We start from the raw sequence: 17,356 nt of genomic DNA on the forward strand, positions 1-17,356 counted from the left end.
AATATTTAGTAATTTCCCTTTTTATTTATTCTTTGAACATGAGTTATTTAGAAGCATGTTATTTAGTTTCCAGATATTTGGATATTTTTCAGTTATCTCTCTTCTATTGATTTCTAATTTAATTTCATTGTGGTCAAAGAATATATTTGTATGACTTGAATCTTTTTACATATATTGAGAATTGTTTTATGGCTCAGAATGTAGTTGGTCTTTATAAATGGCCCATGTGTACTTGAAAATAACATGTATTCTGCTGCCATTGGATAGAGTGTTGTAAAATGTCAATTAGGAGTTGTTTGATAGTATTGTTCAAATCTATTATATCCTTGCTGATTTTCTGTCCACTTGTTCAATTAATTATTGAGAAAGGATTATCGAAATCCCCAACTACAATTATGGATGTGTTTATTTCTCCTTGCAGTCTATCAGTTTTTGCCTCATGTATTTTGAAGCCCTGTTATGAGGTACATAAACACTTAGGATTGTCACATTTTCATTAATTGACCAATTTATCATTATGAAATGACTCTGTTTGTCCACGGTAACATTTTTCACTCCGAGATTTACTTTTATTTTATTAATATAACCTCTGTCAAGAGCTGAGCTGGAGAGAGAGCTGAGCTTCTAGGTTTTAAGGTGGTCAGTTAAGAAAATGGCCAAACTAAAAAAAAAAAAAACCATTAAGACTTTATTCATTTATACAATAATATAAGCAAGAAGCAAAACAGGAAGAAGTGCCAGCTCCCAGAATGTTCCATGTTTTCCCCCATGTAGCAGCTCAGAGGAGGGGAGTTGGAGTATGGGGGTGATCGTCTCCCTGCTGAGGGAGAGGGGCTGCCAAACAAGAAGCTCCTGCTATTTTGCTTTTGCTGGGATTTTATGGACCCTGTGGTGAAGGGTGGGGATTGGGTGGGGGAAGGCCAAGAGTGGAAAACTACTGAATACTGGGTTAGAATGGAGAAAAGCAGCCAGGCACGGTGGCTCACACCTGTAATCCCAGCACTTCGGGAGGCCGAGGCGGGCAGATCACGAGGTCTGGAGTTCAAGACCATCCTGGCCAGCATGGTGAAACCCCATCTCTACTAAAAATACAAAAAATTCTGTAGTCCCAGCTACTTGGGAGGCTGAGGAAGGAGAGCTGAGGCAGGAGAATCGCTTGAACCGGGGAGGCGGAGGCTTGTTGCTGTGAGCCAAGATCGCGCCACTGCACTCCAGCCTGGTAACAGAGGGGGAAAAAGAAAAAGAATGGAGAAAAGCCTGTTCAGGTTACCCCCAAAAAGGCGGTCTCAGTAGAGGCAGCCAATAAAGACCTCTGCCAGGGCCCCCTGATCCAGGGGCCTCTGCATGGAAGTGTCTGGGCTGGGAATGCAGGTATGTGTAAGAACATGAGGGCAGGGGAACTGAGTCATTGATATAACTCCCCCCAAGGGACTTCAGTGCTCAGACTGTGCACCGAGGCCAGGTGGGGAGGGCCCATGGAACAAACCCTGTGGTGAGGCCTTTGTAATGGCTGAAAACTCACACACAGGGTTGGGTTTTGGCTCCCAGGGAACTACTCAGCCACTCCAGCTTCCTCTTGACTAGTGTCAGCAATGGCATACCCTTGTCAAAACTTTCACTATTTGGCTAGGCACCATGGTTCATGCCTGTAATCCCAGCACTTTGGGAGGCCAAGGCAGGTGGATCACCTCAGCCTAGGAGTCTGAGAACAGCCTGGCCTCAAGAAAAAAAAAAAAAATCACTTTTAATCTATTTGTGTCTATATATTTTAAAATGCATTTCTTGCAGGCAGCACAAAGTTGTCTTGCATTTTTATCCAATCTGAGAGAGTCTGCCTTTTAATGGGGCTATTTGGACTATTTTTATTTAAACTTTTTATCTGTAATGGCTAACTTTCACTCTATCAGGTTAGCATTTGTTTCCTATTTGTTCCACCTGTTCTTTGTTCCTTTTTTCCTCCGTCTTCTTTTAGATTAATTGGATTATTTTAGATTAACTGGATTGATTTGAATTAGTTGGATATTTTTATGATCTATTTTTATCTCCATTATAGACTTATTAGCTTTAACTCTTTGTTTTATTATTTTATTGGTAGCATACATCTTTTCTTATCACAATATACTTTTGAGTGATATTATGCCTCTTCATATGTTGTATGATATCCTTACATTAGTATACTTCTGTTTCTCCCCCACCAGCCTTTATGTTATTGTTTTTATGTTTTCCAGTTTATACAGGTGATAACCCCTATAATACAAGGTTATCATTTGTGTTTAAATAGCCAATTATCTCTTATGGTTAATTTTTATTGTGATAAAATATACATAACAAAATTTACCATTTTAGCTGTTAGCAGCGGCGAATCCATACAAGACTGCGGCAACCTCAATTCTTATCTCCTCAGAAGAAAGAATTCAACCAAGGGGAATAAGGCAGAGGGAGAAACTGAGGCAAGTTTAAGGGCAGGAGTGGAAATATATTAAGAAGTTTTAGAGCAAGAATGAAAGGAAGTGAAGTACACTTGGAAGAGGGCCAAGCGGGTGACTTGAGAGATCAAGTGCGAGGTTTGACCTTTGACTTGGGGTTTTATATGTTGGCATGCTTCGGGGGGATTGCGCCCTTCTCCCCTGATTCTTCCCTTGGGGTGGCCTGCCAGCACTTAGGAGGGGCCACATGTGCAGTGTGTTTACCGAAGTTGTATGCAAGCTGACTTGAAACGTTTTTCTCTTACCGGTTGAGTATTCCCAGAGGAAGGTCATATACCAGTTAATTCCACCATTTTGCCTCTTAGCGTGCATGCTTGAGTTCACTCACCCAACTCCTGAGATCTTATCAGGAAGCTGCTGATCATCAGTTTCAGGTGTTTTCTATCTGTTGGGAGACTGCCGTTCCCTGGCACCGGCTGCAACCAATTATTATTTTAGAGACAGTTTAACAACCACTTGATCATCACCTGATGGTCGCCTGACATTCCTGGTGAAGGGGGCCATCTCCTGCCCTGCTCATGTCTGCCTAACTACCTATGGTAACAAAAGCTTTTTTTTTTTTTTTTTTGAGGCAAGGTCTTGCTCTGTCGCCCAAGATGGAGTACAGTGGTGCAATCACAGCTCACTGCAGCCTCGACCTCCAGGGCTCAATTGATCCTTCCACCTTAGCCTCCTGAGTAGCCGGGACTACAGGTGTGTGCCACCACACCTGGCTAATTTCTGTATTTTTTGTAGAGACAGGATTTCGCCTTGTTGTCCAGGCTGGTCTTGAATTCCTGGGCTCAAGCTATCTGTCAGTCTCCACCTCCCAAAGTGTTAGGATTACAGGTGTGAGCCACAGCACCCAGACCCTGGTATTACCATTTTTACGGAGACAGTGTGATAGCTGTCAAACCATCACCTGACATTCCTAGTAGGTGGGGGAAGAGCACTCTCCTGCCCCACTCATGCCTGTCTAACTACCTGCAACAATTTAGCTCAGCTTACTGTTATAATTTTTCTCACTGACATAGTTTTTGCAAAGGCAGTTTCAATACTATCAAAAGAAATAGTAACCATTTGGAAAGCATTTAGAGCTAATTAAAGTCTCTACTTAAGTCAAATGAGGAAAAGCCAAACTACACTGTGGGACACACAGTAAAGCCCTGCATTAGTCAGCTGTTGCTGTGCAAAAACCTCCTCAAGACTCAGCAGGGTAAAGCAATGATCATTTATAACTGCTCTCATGTCTGCAGGTCAGCTGCTTTTTGGCTGACATAGGCAGGGCTCAGCTGGGCTGGCTCTGCAGCATGTGTCTCTCATTCTCCTCCTGTGGCAAACAATAGCAGATGGCAATGGCAAATGTGGAAAGCCTTTAAGGCAGAAATCTCATAACTGGCTCCCTGTCACTCCCATTCATCTCTGTCTTTCAGCCAAAGCAAGTTACATGGCCAAACCCCAAATCCAAGGGTGGGGAAATATATTCTGCTTTTTCTTAGGAGCAAAGTCACATGGTGGCCAGTGCAGAATGGGTTGAATAACACAACCAATCATCAGCCCTGAAGAAACTCATCGCCTATCTGCTTCCTCAAGACTCCCCTCATCAGGGTACCTGCTCTCCTCCAAACCTTTCTCTTTCCCAAACTGTATCAAACAGTCCACTCACACTAGCTACCCTGCTTCCTTTGGCACCCTTTTTCCACTAGATAACCTGTTCTCTCAGCATTTCTATTTTCATTGGCATCTCTACCCTTTGCCCCATTACCCTAGCAGCTCACAGAGGATCCTGACGGAACAGGCAAAACCCAGAAGTTGGGTGGGTAGGCAACTTGTGAAAGCTTACATGTTCCTGATTCCTCCTCACCATAGTCCATTACTAGCGAATGACGTGTTTGAGGCCTTGCATGTTTGCAGAACCAAATCAGTTGCGGAGGAAATATGTAAATATCACCATGGGTGTGTGATTGTACCATACCTCACCTTAACAAAGCTTAAATGTCATTTCCAAACTTGGCTAGGTTTCCCTGTGTTATATGTCATCGAGAGCCAGTATAACTAAATATTTGTGGGAGTCCTAGCTGACTGCCTGCTTTGTTTCTTCCACTAAACTGTAAGCTCTTCATGAACAGAGAGTGTGTCTGTACCTTTACCCCACAGCCAATCCACAAATGAGTGCCATCAGCCTTGCCCCCCATCATATCCCAACCATCCATGTTTGGCTACTCCATTGCTAGCCCAACCTTGCATCTCATGCCTGCGCTATTTCACAGCCTTCTAGGCTGATACTCCCGCTGCTGCTGTGCCTGGCTGCAGCCTATTCTCCACATGATGAAGAGGAAACTTTGAAAAATGGATAAAATTGATAGCAAATTGTGTTTCCCCTGCACTCAGAATCCTCCTCTGGCTCCTCACTCTAATCTCTGGCTTCAGTAGTTGATGGCAAATATTTAAAAGTCAGCCTGCAGGAAGGACCCTGATTTACTGAGTTTTTCAATGTTAGTGGTATAAATACTCATCATGGCCAATTTCAAGCCACCTTCTTTCCTTCCCTCCCTCCCTCCTCCCTTCTCCCCTCCTTCTTTCCTTCTTCCTTTCCTCCCTCCTTCCCTCCCTCATTCCTTCTGTCCTTCCCTCCTTCCCTTCCTTTCCTTCTTACTTCCTTCTTCCCTTCTTCCTTCCCTCCTTCCCTCTTTCCCTCCTTTCTTCCCTATTCTCTACCTCCTACTCTAGAATTGACATTCCATGACAGACAACCCATGTCTGTCTTAGGCATTGCTTAGAAGTACCTGGCACATAATGGAGGTTCAGTACATATTTCTTGAACAAATAGTTGACTAAATGAATAGATGATCCTTTCTTAATTCTGTACCAGGATTTAAGAATTATTCGAAGTAGATGTCATTGTTTTTAAATAACCAAGTACTGCTCAGCACTTTCAAGTTCACAAAGCATGCCTCATGCATCATCTCTATGATCTGTACCCAGGTGCCATCCTGAGAAGCTGGGAAAGGCTTTTCTCTTCCTCCCCACTTTACAAATGAGGAAACAAAGACTCAGAGAGGTGGAGGTTCCCCCTCAAGGCCACACAGCAAGTGTGTATGCACAGGTCTGACTCTCAGTCTGGCACTCTTCTCAATGGTCTCCAGTAACTGTTTAGCTCTTGAGGGGATCTCATCAGAGAAGCCTGGAGGCTTCAGGGAGAGCCATTCCAAGGAAGAGGAGAGAAAGACATGGTGGCGAGGAAGGAGGATTGACAACCAGGGAAGGCTTTACCTAGGCCTCCACCAGGCTGAGCCTCTGGCCTCAGGCCAGTAACGTAGTGATTGACGTCCCCACTCCTGATTCTGCCACTAGATTCCCACTACCCTCCCCCAAGACATGGAGCATTGAGCCCCTCTTCCCCACAGATAGAGTACCCTAGATAGAGTAGGCTCCACACCTAGCACCCACCTTCTTGCAAGACTATAGCAATGAACAGCAGAGAGCGCAAGCTGGAGACCCACAAGCTGAACTCAGTCCTTAGGGATGATTTCTTTAGCCCCTGTAGAGTTCAAAAAATTGGGCCAACATTTACAAGCAGGAGATCCCAAGTCATTGCTTTCTTTAGGCAAACAGGAAAATCTTGCCATACCTCCTGGCCATTCTGGGCTGACAGCAGTCATCCACCTGAGACCAGACAAGTGTTGTCCAGTTCAGCACAGCCCCAGTTTCCTATCCCCTCTCCAACCTTGAGGGCAGCCATCGACTGCAGTTTATTTCCATGCTAGTGCTGGAAGTTTTACTGGTGTCAAAAAATGTACCTCTGAAACCTAAGTTTATACCAAAATAAGAAAAACAAAATATGTAGGGCCTCATGATTTTATTACATCATGAGTGACAGAACACTGAGTTTAAGAGCCTTGGGCTATGTCTCCATTTCAAATATACCTTTTCTTTCCTTTCTTTCTTTCTTTCTCTCTTTCTTTCTTCTTTCTTTCTTCTTCCTTCCTTCCTTTCTTTCTTTCTTCTTTATCTTTCTTTCTTTCTTCTTTCTCTTTCTTTCTTTTTTTCCTTCCTTCCTCCTTCCCTCTCTTTTTTCTTCCTTTGTTTCCTTGCTTCCTTCCTTTCTTTTCCTTCCTCCATCCCTCTCTTTCCTTCTCTCTCTTCCTTCCTTTTTTTTCTTTCTTTCTTTTTTCTCTTTCTCTTTTTTCTTTCTTTCCCTCTCTCTTTCTTTCTCATCTTTCTTTCTTTCCCCTCTTTCTTTATTTCTTTCTCTTTCTTTCTTTCTTTCTTCTCTTTCTTCTCTTTCTCTCTTTCCTTCTTTCTTGACAGAGTCTCTCTGTTACCCAGATATGGAGTATGATACAGGCTCACACACCACACCCAGCTAATTTTTTAATTTTTATTTTATAGAAATGGGGTCTTGCCATCTTGCCCAGGAGTCTCAAACATCTGGCCTCAAGTGATCTTCCTGCCTCAGCCTCCCAAAGTGTTAGGATTTCAGACATGAGCCACCTCGCCCAGCCAAGTACACCTTTTCTTTGTCCTGTCAACAGTCTCACAAAGAAGGCATCCAGAAGCCTCCTTTAGGAGAGGATCCTTGAGTTCAGAGGCGTGGAGGGACTTGCCCAAGGTTAAATAACTAGACGTAGACACAGTACGTGAAGATAACATCTCATCCAGCACAGGCATCTGCATAAATTGCATTCCCAGCCACACACCACCAACCAGTGTGTTCACCACGACAGGGTGTGCGACCTGATGCAATAGCCCTTGTGTAATCTGACACATCCCCATTAGGTGGCACCATAAACCAACAAAGCTTTCCAGGACAATGCCTTTGCAGAAATTGGTTTTCTTGCGTTATTAGGGATTTTAAGGCAGAATGGTTTTTCCCCTCTTTCTCTCTTAAAAAAAAAAAAAAATCTTTCAATATACAATGTAGCATGGCTTTCGTGCCGGGCATAAAATGAAATTTGTCTTAATCCATTGCCTAGGGAGAAAGTATGTGTGTGTCACAACTGACATCTGTTAAATGTTAAATGAAGTAAGCAAGCAATAAGAAGGTCTGAAATACATTCTTTGTTCAAGAAGTCATGCAGACACTGATCAGCTGCTCTGTACAATTGGGAATAAAACAAGCACCTTTTTCTCCCCCCAACAAGCGCCACTGAAAGCCCCCAAGGAGGGCAAAAGCAGAGGATGGGTGGGCTTGCGCGCCATGAGGTTAACACTTCTGTTTCAAGTTCAAGCAAATTGGCTTGGCACAGCAGGAATGACCACACTGCCAGCTCCATTGTACCTGCTTCCTCCCCAGGGCTGAACAGGAGCCCGGGCTTGTCCCTCCTTTCCTGCTATTTCTTTTGCAAAGTGTAAGAAGGTGTGAGGCTTCATCCAAATTACCTGATCAGTTTTGACCATCAGCATATTATTATGGTGGATCTATTCTTAAAATATATTTGTTCTTTTGTTTTCCCCACTAGCAAGGAATTTTGAACCAATCACTCCAAAGTTAGCCCTTGCAATTTATTAGTCAAGCTTCATTATTAACATTATTAACAAGAGAATGAGAACAGATGTAATTCCAATATGCAGCTGGAATATCAGCTAACAATGTGCTCCTTATAAAGATATACAGGATTATCAAATGAGAAAGAGAAGCTTTGCCTATGCAACCAATTATAATTGTGGGATGGTGTATTTTGGGTATTGGAATTTTTTGATAAACATAAGGATAGGCAGAAAGCCCTTCGGTTTCAATCCATTGTTTCATCCTTTCCCTCATTCCTAGAAATAGGTTAGGTATCTATGGCAGTAACAGTGACTGCTTCCCAAAGAGCCACATACGTTTCCAAGCCTCCACTGTGGTTGAGTTGAGCCATATGAATGAGTTCTGGTAAATGGGAAAATATATACTTATATTTTCTTTGAGTTCTATTGTAGTTTTATTTTTGTATGTAATCCCTGTGGAATTTATTTTAGTATATTAGTTTCAAGCCGGTTGTTCCCAGACTATTTAATTAATCTTTCCTTTTCCTACCAATTGCAAATACCACTCAGTATATGATAAATTCTGATTTCTGGTTCAGTAATCAATTTTCTCATTCCTATGTTGGTATCAAATTCCCAAATTAGAGTAATTTTGAAATATATTTTACTATCTAGTAAGAGCTATCCCCTTTAATTTTTTAAATGGGGTCTCACTGTGTTACCCAGGCTGGTCTTAAACTTCTGGGCTCAAGCAATCCTTCTGTCTCAACTCAGCCTCCAGAGTAGCTAGAAATACAGGCTCATAACCACCACACCTGGCTCCTTTTAAAAAAAATTATTTTAGTTACTTTCACATATGTATTCTTTGAGTAGAATTTAAAAATCAGTTTGTCAAGTTAAAAAATTAAAGATGGATTAAATTCACAGGTTGATTTGGAAATAATTGATATTCTGTCAGCCCCGAGCCTTCTCATTCAGGTGCGTGATGTTTCCCTGCATTTCAAGTCTTCTTCCATGTCCTTAGGTCATTTTGTATTTCTTCTGTGTTTGATCCTGAGTATTTGATTTTGGTTGCTTTTGTAAATGGGATATTTTTCCCATTTCTCATCATTTTTTTCTAATTTATTATGGCTGAATATTATTCCACTGTATGTATATATCACAATTTATTTATCCATTCATCCATCAATGGACATGTGGTTTGCTTCCACCTTTTGGCTACTGTGCTGCCATGAACGTGTGTATACATGTACTTGCATCCCTGTTTTCAATTCTTTTGGGTACAGACACCTAGGAGTGGAATTGCAGGGTCCTGTGGTGATGCTGTGTTGAGTCATTTGAGGAACCACCAACTGTTTCCCACAGTGGCTGAACCGTATTACATTCCCAACAGCAATATACAGATTCCAGTTTCTCCACATCCTCACCCATACTCGCTATTTTCTGTTTTCTTTTTTAAAAAATTATTCCCATCCTAATGAGGGTGCAGTGGTGCCTCATTTTTATTTGCATTCCCCTAATGATGAATGATACTGAGTGTATTTTCATGTGTTTGTGGGCCATGGTCTATGTTCTTTGGAGAAATATCTATTCAAGTCATTTTTTCATTGTTTAAGAGATGGTTTGCCTTTTTGTTGTTAGTTTCCTAACTTTTTGACAGGAGAAAGGTTAACTGAAAGTTGCTGTGTTACATAGGATGCTTTCAAAAGCAAAAACTAGAAGATGCAACACAAAATGACTTAAATGATAAAAAAAAGTTAAATGTTTGAGTGATCAGGTATGGTTCTAGCATTCTCCACGTATCAATTCATTTAATTCTAAAAAGAATTCTACAGGATAGGTATACAAATCAGAAATATGAGGCACAGAGTAGTCCAAAGTCACACAGCTGGTAAGTGGTAAAGTTGGAATTTGAACCTAGGAAGTTTGACTCCATAGTCTCATCTCTGAGTGACTAGGTACTAAGTTTGTAGGGAGGCAGTACTGGCATTGACTGGTTTAGCAGCTCAACCTAATATGGGAGTCTAGATTTGTCAATATTCCTATTCTGCTACCCTAAGCATGTTGCCTTTGCCTCAGGCTTCTCCCCTCATGATTGTAAAATGGCTGCAACAGCTCCAAGCATCACATTATCTCTCAGCAACATCCAAACGACAGAAACAGAAAGTCTCTGTGATTTCTTCTTTTTTGAGGGTAAGGAAAACTCTTCTAGAAATACCTCCAGCAGACTTCTCATTGACCACAATTGTGGCACATGCCCCATCCTAAACTGATCACTAACAAGGGAAACAGAACTACAATTTTGGACACAGACTGATCAAGGTTTACACCTTGAAACTTCAATGGGGTCCAGATTCCAAGAACTATCTGCTCCTCAGTTCCTGAACAGAAATCATTTTCTGTTAACAAAGAAGAAGGTGGTAATCACGTTGAGTTGGTGACCAATAGCTGCTGCCACAATTGTCATTTACTTCTGTTAGCCTCAAGGTCAGTGACATCTCTGTGGGCTGGTGATTTCTCACTCTTGATTTCTCCTGGGCCATGTGTCTGATTTCTTCTAGGCCACAGATGCAACACGTACATGAAAATCTGAATTCCCACCGCACATTTGTTTGCAAAACTCTGTTTGCCATTTCTCTCCACTTCTTACACCTACCTCTACAGATAAGAGGGGCATGCATCTCTTTAGGGTGACCTTTGCATATTTATGCTAATTGCAGATTTAAACTGTAAGCCCTAACACTCATAATCTCCTAGCTTCCCTCTGTAAAAAATCCCCCTAAGTGATACTTAATTTCACATGCTTGCCAAATCTTAAATCCAAAAGCAAAAGCCGATTTACCTCTGTACTGAAATTAAAGCTATACAAAGTTTTTGGCTTTGGGGGCACACATCACTGTCCTCAGTGGCCCTTCATAGCACAGATTTAAGTTAGGAGTCTCCCTAATTTATTATGACTGATATTTTAAAATGTTATCAAACTATCCTGTCTGTAAAGAAATGACGAAGCTTTCTTCCACATTTATGCAAGTCACAGGAGACCTTTCTAAATGGACGAAGTGAAATAATCTTGGGACAAAGCATTGTACTCCATGTAAATACAATGAATACACTGCCCTGAGCATCTGTGATTTTTTCTGAACATTGCCTCTAATCCAGTTTTAATGTAGTCTGGTCATGGAAACAAAAACAAACACACTTAACCTTCAAAAGGGAAGATGAATGACACTGACTTCAGGTTTTTGACAAATATCTGTAAATATCTGAGCAACCCAATCTACATGATGATCTTTCTGTTATTGCTGGCCGAGTCAAGTTCTCCCTTCCCATTTACTTTGGAGCTTATATGAGGTGGCTATGATCTAACCAGAGCAAGTTCAAGTCATAAGGCTTTGTGGTAGTGAGTTTCTCATCAAAGAAAGGTAATAAGTTTCCCATAATAGAAAGGATTCAAGCAGAGGGTAGATGACCTTTTGTCCAGGACTGTGCATAGTAGAGGTTGAACGTAGAGAACTTACTGAAGGTCTCTTATTGAAGGTCCCTTCCAAAAGATCCTAAGATAAGTCAGGAAAACAATCCTTATATTCATGTGTTGTTTTATGAATCAGAAAACTCTTAGACACGTGCTTTGTCTCATTTAATCATCAAAACAACCCTATGAGGTAGGTGGGTTGATTATTCTTGTTTTACAGATGATGACATTGAGGTTCGGGTAGAGGTTAAGCGACTTATCTAGGGTCACACATTTAGGAAGTGGGAGGTCCTAGGACCTCTGGGTCACAGATATCTCCATTCTCAGGACAGGGCAGACAGGAGGCAGGCCCGTCTCTGCGTGGCTGAAGCATTGTCAGGTGGGCGGCTGCACTGCTGGGCACAGAGAAGTGGCTGCTCCGGCCTCTCTCTTTCTCCTATGCCCTAAGGCTGATCCTTGGCAAAGCTGTCTGTCCTCAGGAACCCCTATGTGTTCTTTCTCAGTTGCTGCAGGTCGGAACTGACCAGCCTCCCCAAAAGCGAAGTGTGTGAAGCCTGTGGTTTACACTTGCTTGGTGTTTCAACCCATGCCCCGACTACACCCTCTTTTTTTTTTCTTTATTTTTTTAAATTATACTTTAAGTTCTAGGGTACATGTGCATAATGTGCAGGTTTGTTACATATGTATGCATGTGCCATGTTGGTGTGCTGCACCCATTAACTCGTCATTTACATTAGGTATTTCTCCTAATGCTATCCCTCCCCATCCCCCAACCCCACGACAGGCCCTGGTGTGTGATGTTCCCTACCCTGTGTCCATGTGTTCTCGTTGTTCAATTCCTACCTATGAGTGAGAACATGCGGTGTTTGGTTAAAAGGACCACGGCAGAAACACCCCAAAGCAGGGGGCTGTCAGGTGGGCTTTCTCTCAGCCCACAGTGTCAGCGAAGGAGAAGGGGAACACTTCTGCTCAGTGGGGTCGCTCCAGTCATGCCATACAGGCTACTCCACCTAGTCTGAATTGTGTGAGAACACAAAAGAAAATGCCACTGCTTGGGGGGAAAGAATGTTGGTGGAGGGGACAGGATGTCCCATTTCAATTCCCTCACAACCCCCAGGCTCTGACATAGATGGGAGGACAGAGTCCCTTGTGTGAGGGCCTGGGAACTGAGCTTTCTTCCACGTAGTTCTTCCAATCAGATTCTGCCCTTTTCTGGTAATTCAATGGGAAATGAATCCACCCAGGAGTCTGGGCTGGCCCCCGAAAGGAAGGTAAATATAACAAAGAAAAAATCATTGCCAATTGCAGAGAGCATGTGTTCACAGGAATAAACAGGGATACAGCTGAGCGGGAAAATGGGCGTATCACCACACATTACATCTGATCAGGCAAGAGCTGGGCCAGAAATGAGTTTTGTATCTTTTCTCATTTGGGTCAGCCAGAAGGGGTATATGAAAGGGAATAAAGTATACACAGATAGCTTCAAAAATAATATCTCTAAGCTTTTACAAAGCCATCCAGTCTTGCTACTCCTAATGCAACAGGAGATCATTACATTTTCATTGAATCTGGAAGATTTTTCTCTCTCTGCTTGACTGTATTTAACCACACAGGAGCCGTGGGCCTGCTGGCAGTATGTTTCCTTACTCTGAGGGCCTGAGGAAACTGATGTTTGGAGAGAGGTCAGAGGCTTGCCCAGGGTTGGACAGCTTGGAAATGTGAGGTCAGGACTCTCCACCTATGTCCTGGGTGACAAGACCCAGGCATAAGTTCAGCCAGGCACCCACTGCAAAGCAAGGTGGTGTGCGGGTCCCGATTTCCTCATTATTTTCACCCCAAGGGCTTTCTCCCATTGGAACTATGCTGGGAGGTATCCGCTCTCTAAAGAAGGGATGCTGAGGCATAGGAAGAGAAACTCATGTTTTCTGTTCCCACACCAAAGCTTTTGAGATGCAGGAGCTTAAAACCCTGAGCCTTAAAGGAGTTCAGGTACTAAGTTGATGCCAGAAGCAATTGACTGGGAAGGGTAAATGAAGTTGCAAGAGCTGGTTCTTCTCACTCCAGAGAGCGCGAGAGAAGAGAGACGTAGGGACCACGACAATTTGGCTGATGGTAAATGTCACTGAGAGAGGGGACTGTGCTTCATTCCTACCACAGATCTTTCACAGCAGCCCCCCAGGGGGATGTGGGAATCGCTGAGAGGATTCACTGCAGCCTCAGGGAGCCCTTGCTGATGGGGCTAGGGCAGAGGAGGTCTTCGTGGACCAATGATGGAGAGCACAGGACAGCAAGGACATCTCAGAGGCACAACCGAGTGGGTGGCCATGGAAACCAGGTGGCCCCTGGGATCATGACTGTCACAAACCCTGGGAGTGATGGAGATAAATTATCATCTGGGCCATATGTAGTTGCTGTTTTTATAGTTTAGAAATGATCAAATAGCAGCAATTTCATATTGTTCTGTGTAACATCATGGGAAAGCCTAAAGGGCCTGAGATTTCATTTCTACTATCCAGTAGAATAAGGGTTTGAAGAAGAACCAAATTCAGTCAGTCCTAGTCAAAGACAATTAGGCTTCTCACTCATTTGTGTGGAGGCTGCGTGTGGCACTCACTACACTGAATTGCCTCGACACTACCTCGCCACCAAGCAGTTCTTGAGATGCATGGTGATTCAGATCTTCTTCCCCAGGAGGAGGCTGGGGTGTCTCCATAACATTTGACTCTAATTTGAATGGATTCTCCTCCACACCCTGCTATTTAAGACTTACACATAGTTTCCGGTATTCAGATGGAACAGGCTCGGGAGCTGGGGAAACTTGATCTTTCCTCACAATTCAGACAAGATTTCAGCCTTGTCTATGTTATATGCCCATGAGCACAGGATGAGAGGAATGTAGGTAATTTCAGAATATATGCAGGAGCCTACAAATCATCGCTTTTACTTTTTAAATGGGTTGGGTTTTGCTTCAGGCTTCTCACTGGAGTAAGGCAAACTGGATGGGGAAGCTTGGTTTGTCCTGGCTGAGGAACGGTAGCCGGGAAATTGCTGGTCAAATCATCAGCCCTCGGTCCTCCTGACATGACACAGGAACCTGGGAAGGACAGAGGAAGTGGCTGCCAGGGAGGTGAGAAGGTATTACTCCTCCAGCAGATCCATATCTAGGCATAGCATGGCGACTTGTACCACCATGCTTCTCAACCTATGTGCTGAGGCTCTCTGAGGAGCCTCAGTGAACACATAGGAATGCTGCAAGATAATTTAGATTTTTGAAGGAAACTCATTAACATCTGTCAGATACTGTGCAAAACCACTAGTTTTGATGGTTTTGCCTAGTATCTGAGTTTCACATGGTTGCTATGATAAAAAAAAATAGAGCATTGTGAAAAAGTGAATGTGAAATAGAAAATGACAATGGCAGTATCCAATCTGAGTCCAAGGTTTGAGTAATTTGTCAGTGCCCAACAGGCACACACCTCCCATTATTAAGAAATTGTGATCATTTAAAAATAAAGTAAATGTATTTTTATTTCAGTCTGTCTGTGTTATTTTTTCCCGAAGTGGCAACTATGTTTTCAGGACATAAATAATTGTTAAATTATTTGGACCTGACTAATTCACAAGCAAATTTTCTGGGTATTTCTTTTGACCTGTAGTTGCTATGAAAAAAATTACTGAGATACTAGGGGAGCTGTGAACTGAAAAAACTTGGGAGTCTCTGCTTTAGAAGATGGTAGAGCAGCAAAAACAAGCTAAAACAAACCTGGGTCCCTGTATTGACCTCCCCGAACTTCCCAAGACCTCTGGACTGTTGGGCCTGGACCACTGGGTGAAAGAAACAAACTTCAAATTTGTTTGAGCCACAGTACTTAGGGTCTCTTTGTTACAGCAGGTTAGCCTCTTCCTAAACGATACAGCAGTGCTCAGTAAGCACTTGTTGGTGAATAGGCTTGGCATTGATTTCTTTCATTGTTATAGATTTTGGATTTGCTTCTGGAGCAGTAATAAGGGGTGGGTTATGAAAGAAAGAAAAACATAGCAACAAGGGCCCATGGGAAGTATAAGAAAAGAACACTGGGTACTTGGAGCTTACTTGGGGTAAATTACTATGGTGTTGGTGTCAGGATCCTGGTCTGTAAAATGGAAATAATGTTTCCATCTTGTATACCTTATAGTGCTAGAAACTGGATAAGATAATAACCATGAAAATATTTTGAAAAATGTTGTGTAAGTAGTCTTTCTTGTTGAAACATTGATGAAGATGCTAATGACTCAAGGGACCATCTTAAAAGGCACTTGTTGGTAGGAAAGAAAGCCTGAATTAGCGCAAGGTCTGAATAATCGGGTTTCTTCTTCCTTTTTTAAAAAAACTCAAACTTAATTGTTCACAAGCAGTTTAGAAATACATTTCAAGGGCTACCACTTAGAGGCTAAATTTTGACAAATAAAGAAAGGCCAGGCACAGTGGCTCATGCCTGTAATCCCAGTACTTTGTGAGGCTGTGGTGGAAAGATAACTTGAAGCTAGAAGTTTGAGACCAGCCAGGGCAACATAGTGAGCCCCTGTCTCTGCAAAAATTAAAAATTAAAAAAAATTGCCAGGCATGGTGGCATGCACCTGTAGTCCCGACTATTGGAGAGGCTGAGACCAGAGGATTGCTGGAGCCCAAGATTTGGAGGCTGCAGTGAGAGCCATGATCGTGCCACTGTACTCCAGCCTGGATGACAGAGCCAGACCCCGTCTGTGAAAAAAAAAAAAAAAAAAAAAAGAGAGACAGAGAGCAAGCCAAAATTTCAGCCTCAGTAGCTCACCTACTTAGGTGGTTTGACTGTCATTAAATTCATCAGGGTCCCCAAACAGTTAATTAAGTAGTTAAACAATCTACATTTTGTTGATACCTTTTATTAAAAACTTTCTTTTTCTTTGTCAACATTACTGTTAAACTCCATTCCTTCCCCTATGTGAGCTCTTGTAATATCAGATTGGTAGGATCTGAATTCATAACTGTTTTGGATAAATCTATCACATTTAATAAGGAACCTAGGAAAGAACAACTTGAGAGGTGGCCATAGAGGGGACAGGAGCCCTGTACCACATTGATCATTCGCAGGCTGCCTGGCCTCCACTTCCCTCTGTGACTGCCTCCTCTTGAGGGATTTTCCATTATGTGGGGCTTTGGGAGGTGGGAACACAGCCAGGGAAGAGGACTGTACCGTTTGTGCCCAGCTTTCCCTGAAGACTCTGAATCCTGTAGACACGGGGCAAGCAGTGGCCATGGTACAGCTCAGACTGAGGAGAAGCTTGGATCGAGTAGTTACTGCAACATGGCCCTTTTCAGGACCTCCCTGGTTCTGGGACCCCCCCAGTCTAAAACCAAGTTAGTAAGCCCCAGAAATTACTCTTCTTTTCATTCAGGAGAGCCAGAATCGGCTTTTATTTGTAAATCGATAGCCTGCCTAATAAGGTGTCCTTTTCTGAACAGTTTTTCACCTACAAACAACTTTTTTGGTGCTAATCTATAATGTTGCTGAGTGAAGTGTTTAACAAGAAGGAAATCAGAGTGATTTTAGCAACAGGAGCATTCATGCCTGTCTCGATCTAGAATTCCTGAGATTTAAGGTGGATCTGGAAAAAGTCTGTGTTCTCTTAAAGTATAGCCATGTTTTCATAATTGATGTGTTGTGCCTTTTTAATATACTTTATCTGAGTGCAGCTGTAAAAATTATGAAGGAAAGTTTCTGTCCCCAAAGCATAATTCCTCTACAGAAAGTGGTTTGTTGGTTTTTTTTTTTAAGTCACAATCATGTTTCTGAGAATGTTTATCTCAATTTACTATAACATCATACAATTCAACCTCATGGGCATTTTTATTCTGACACTTATAACTCTAAGTAAGAACACCATCCATCTTGAGAGAAAAAGCACAAGGAGAATGTTTCTTTAATAAATA

Source organism: Pongo abelii, chromosome 2 (assembly GCF_028885655.2).
Source record: "Pongo abelii isolate AG06213 chromosome 2, NHGRI_mPonAbe1-v2.0_pri, whole genome shotgun sequence".
NCBI lineage: Eukaryota > Metazoa > Chordata > Mammalia > Primates > Hominidae > Pongo > Pongo abelii.